We start from the raw sequence: 5303 nt of genomic DNA, 5'->3' as shown, positions 1-5303 counted from the left end.
AAAGAAAGAAAGAAAGAAAGAAAGAAAGAAAGAAAGAAAGAAAGAAAAGAAAGATCAGCCCAGATTCAAAGAGTAGAGATCTAGACTCTAGACTCCACCTCTGCTGGGGAGGAGGAGCAAAGTCACATTGCAAAGCAGGTAAACACTGGGATCAGTAGAATCTGTGGCTATTAAACCATTATCTACTACAAGAAGTAAGATTAAGTGTATGTCCACTGTAGCTACAAAGCTCAGGGGACAGCTCTATGCCAGTGGTTCTCAAAGTGTGGTCCCCAGACCTGCAGTGTGAACATCCCTGAGAACTTATTAGAAATGCAAATCCCTGGGAGACCAAGGCAGGTGGATCACCTGAGGTCAGGAATTCAAGACCAGCCTGGCCAAGATTGTGAAACCCTGTCTCTACTAAAAATACAAAAATTAGCAGGGCATGCTGTCATGCACCTGTAGTCCCAGCTACTCAGGAGGTTGAAGCAGAAGAATCGCTTGAACCCAGGAGGCAGAGGTTGCAGTGAGCCAAGATTGCACCATTGCACTCCAGCCCGAGTAACAAGAGCAAAACTCTGTCTCAAAAAGAAAAAGCAAAGGAAAGGAAATCCTAAGGCTCTGAATTAGAAACGTGGGTTGGGGCCCAGCAAGCCCTCCAGGGGATCCTGACACTCAGTCAAGTTTGGAAGTCACAGGCCTAAGGTAAGCAACCAGATCAGAAACATCTTCATGCCCAGGTCTCTAGCTTGAATGTCAGTGGAGGGCAAAACATCTCTCCCCTCCTATCCCCTACCTCTCCGTGGGTCTCTGCCATTTACCTGAGGATAAAATGTTCTCTTTAGGCCAGGCTCGGTGGCTTGCACCTGTAATCCCAGCACTTTAGGAGGCCAAGGTGGGAGGATCACCTGATACCAGGAGTTCAAGGCCAGCCTGGGCAACGTAGCCAGACTTCATCTGTATAAAACTAAAAAATTAATTTTGTGTCAAACTCTTATACAGAAAATAAAAAACAAGAAAAAATTAAAATAAAAACTTTTGAAAAACGCTTTCTTTCATAATGGAAACAGTCTTTATATAGCTGGTTCCTGACTTACAATGGCTCAACTTATGATTTTTCTACTATAAAATGGTTCAAAAGCAGTAAGATTTCAGTAGACATTGTACTTCAGATTTTGAACTTTGATCTTTTCCCAGGCTGATACGGGTACAGTAATCTAGCAATGCTTTACAGCATCGTGAGTACGAGAGATATTCACCATGAGAGTACATGAGATGTTCAACGCTCTTATAAAATAGGCTTTGTGTGAGACAGTTTTGCCCAGTTGTAGGCTAACAGATGTGTTCTGTAGGCTGGGCTAAGCTATGATGCTGGCTAGTTTCGGTATATTGAATGCATTTTACTTAACAGTATCTCCAATGTATACTGGTTTCATCTGGACATAAGTCCTCAAAAGGAGATGTGTCAAAGGCCAACAATAGGGCAGAAGCCTGGGGCAGCGATTGCCCCACCGAGTCTGTGGGGTGGGGACATGGGTGGAGTCACCTCCCTCCTCAGGAGCTGGACAAGAGAAAACAGTCCACTTTTTTATTTTTTGCTGCTAAAAATACTAGCAGGAAAAAAAACTTTAATGTTAAATAAAATAAATAAATGGGTTCTTGTTTGTTTTTGTTTTTGTTTTTTTCTCAGAGCCTGCAGCGGCAAATAAATTTTTTAACACACATACACACACACTCGCAGAGCACATTTAGAAATGCTTATCCCCAGGCTGGAACTTAAATTTACATCATGACGAAGAAGTAGAATCTGACTACACCGCTGCTGGTGACTGCTGGCCGAGATTTGGAAGAAAACATAAAAAACTCTGTCTTCCAACACTACCAGGCTCTGCAGCCTCTGGGCCAAATCAGTTAGGACACAGTCAGGATCCCAAGCTACCGTTGAGTCCCCTCTGCTGACTGTGCCGACGGTTGTTTTTGTTTCTTTGGGTTTGTTGTTGTTTTCAGGAAATTACCGAATCAGCCTCCGACCTGGGTAACACCAGCTGACAAAGCAACTCCTCTGCAAGGCGAGTGTCAGCATGAGAAAATGAAAGTCCAAGGCTATCCCTGTGTGCCAGGAAAGCATCAGACCAGAGGTCACCATAAAACGGTAAGAACAGGCATGGGTCGCAGTGGCTGCAGCCTGTAATACCAGCACTTTGGGAAGCCGAGGCGGGTGGATCATCAGGTCAAGAGATCAAGGCCCCTGGCCAACATGGTGAAACCCTGTCTCTACTAAAATTACAAAAATTAGCCTGGCATGGTGGTGCACACCTGTTGTGCCAGCTAGTCGGGACGCTGAGGCTGAGGCAGGAGAATTGCTTGAACCCGGGAGGCAGAGGTTGCAGTGAGCCGAGGTCACGCCACTGCACCCACTCCAGCCTGGCAACAGAGTGGGACTCTGCCTCAAAAAAAAAAAAAAAAAAAAAAAGAACAGGCATGGGCCTCTGCACCTCTCCCAGCCTCCCTACAAGGGCTCTTGAGGGAGAAGGGTGACGTGTGGCCGATTTCTGTCCCTTGCAGCATCCACACAGTGCAAGTCAAGATGAACCAGATCCCCGACAGACCACACCGTCTGACCAAAGGACACAGTCACTGTTTAGCACATCCATGTTATCCACCGTCTCCAGCACAGGTATTAAATTGGCTACTGTTAGAACCTTCTGGTGATCACAGGTTTGGGAAAGAAGTAGGTAAGACAATTTTACTATTATTGGAGTAAGTTTAGCCAGCAGCAGTGGCTCATACCTGTAATCCCAACGCTTTTGGAGGCTGAGGCGGGAGGATTGCTTGACCCCAGGAGTTGCAAGTCAGCCTGGGCAACATAGAGAGACCTCATCTCTAAATTTTTTTTTTAATTAGCAAGGTATGGTGGCTCGCACCTGTGGTCCCAGCTACTTGGGAGGTTCAGGTGGGAAGATCACTTCAGCCCAGGAGGCGGAGGCTTTGGGAGCCAAGATTGTGCCACTGCACTCCAGCCTAGGCAACAGAGCAAGAGAGCAAGGCCCCATCTCAAAATACAAAAAGAACAATAAACGCTCTATCTTAGCACAGTAGAAGCTGCTTTCCAAGGCATTGGGGGTGTAAAAGGAAGAAGCAAGATCATATCAATAAATTGCTGAGAATGCTACAATGAGGATTTAGGGACTGGACAGAGAATTTAAACAGAGCAGTTTCCAAGCAGAAGCCACCATGAGGTCAGGGGGAGCCAGTATTGAGAGGCCTGAGTCTCGGGCCTCTGCTACACTCAGTTCTTCTGTTTTATGCATTAGGATTTTGCATAAACGCATTTGCTGTGAGGGTTCCATTGCTTTAAAGCAAAAAACAACTGGACGAGCACGGATGTTCCTTTTAACTTTCAGATTGTAGTGTTCTGCGTATTAAGTATGTGGGTGCCCAGAGTGTTCAGTAATACCCAAAACATAATCCTATTCCTTCTCCTAATGTACAACATGTAAATATAAACTATTACTGCAGCATAAACAACCCAACGTCAGCACTCATATCCCCTTCCACTGAAAAACTCAAGATCCTCTCCTTTGGTTTGAACAGGCAGAGAGGAGCTCTTTCATTAATGACCTTTTACTTTTCGTCACTAGGAGAAAATGGTGATGACATCTTTTTGGCCAGATGGAACTCATGGAAGATTTATGGAGCAGCTGAGAACTGTCAGAGCCAGGCAGAGCCCATAAGACAATGACCATGGCCTTTTCATCAGGGAGCACACTGCTTTCTGGACTCTGCTAACACAAGAGAGCCCTATCTACCCAGTCATCAGTGAGGTTATCCCAATACCCCACCAGCTGCTGCCACCCAATCTGGAGGCCTGCACTCCTGCTCTTGAGGGATGGCATGTGACCGCACAGCCCCCCTCAGTCCCCCTCAGTCCCTCTCAGCCCCCCTTGCCCCAGTCTGGCACCCAGGGCCCTCCCAGAGTGGGAAACCTCATCCAATGCCTTCTCAGTTACAGAGATTTTATAAATTAGTCACAGAAAGGAGGGCGGGAACAGAGTGGAGGTTTCCTGAAGGAACTGGTAACAAGATCTGGGGTCTTTCACCTCAAGGTCACAGCAGCTCAGATTGTCCCTGAGTTAGCCACGAGTGGTCAAGAATGAAATCAATCTCTGCAAACCCTCTGCTCACTTGTCCACCATCTACTCTACAAAGAGGTCCTATGGGGCAGGGCCTTCAGCAAGGGAGAGTCTTCATTCACTGAGCCTTTCTCTTCGGAGATTTTGATTTCTCAACCTGTCCCCTCCCCCAGCCTCAGAGGACAGGCATGGGCCTCTGCGATGCCCACGAGTTACCAGACAGAAGGAAGGGGTAAAGCTGGAGACTGGAGTCCAGCATTTATTTGAGACAGTCTTGGACTGACTTCCAATCCTCATCTTGTGAAGCACCTCCTATTAAAACACACACTGGGACTCGTTCTGTGGCCCTAGTGACCAAATGTCTGAATCTGCACAGGAGAGTCTGAGTGTGTACTTCCTCGTGTCCTGGAATCATTACTGATACCATTGCCTTTCACTCAAAGTGCCCACGTGGACAATAAGCCATACAGTTACCCTACATGTCACCACATCATCACCTATGCTTTTCAGGAAGAATCTGAAAAACCCCAAGTAGTTCTGCATGCCAAGAAATCTGGGATTAAAACGAGCCAAAATACAATGATGTTCATTGGTTATTAACAGGGAAAGCAGAGAAACAAATCAAATTTCCACCAATAGGAAATGGTTTAATAAATTATGGCTTATCAGTATGGAATACTATACATCCCTTTAAAGGGAAAAAGAAGATCTATATGTCCTGATGTGAAAAGATCTCTGACCAGTACTTTGGGAGGCTGAGACAGGCGGATCACAAGGTCAAGAGATCAAGACCATCCTGGCCAACATGGTGAAATACCATCTCTACTAAAAATACAAAAAAAAAAATTAGCTGGGTGTGGTGGCACGTTCCTGTAGTCCCAGCTACTTAGGAGGCTGAAGAAGGAGAATGACTTGAACCCAGGAGGCGGAGGTTACAGTGAGCCAAGATCATGCCACTGTACTCCAGCCTGGCAACAGAGCAAGACTCTGTCAAAAAACAAAAAAAAAGAAAGAAAGAAAAGAGAGAGAGAGAGGGAGGGAGGGAGGGAGGGGGAGAGAGACAGAGAGAGAGAGAGAGAAAGAGAGAAAAAGAAAGAAAGAGAGAGAGAGAGAGAGAAAGAAAGAGAAAGAAAGAAAGAAAAGAGAGAGAAAAGAAAGAGAAAGAAAGAAAGAAAGAAAGAAAGAAAG

The sequence above is a fragment of the Sapajus apella genome, unplaced genomic scaffold, assembly GCF_009761245.1.
Source record: "Sapajus apella isolate SASKATOON/1434 unplaced genomic scaffold, GSC_monkey_1.0 scaffold117, whole genome shotgun sequence".
Classification (NCBI taxonomy): domain Eukaryota; kingdom Metazoa; phylum Chordata; class Mammalia; order Primates; family Cebidae; genus Sapajus; species Sapajus apella.
This window is presented reverse-complemented; position numbering follows the sequence as displayed.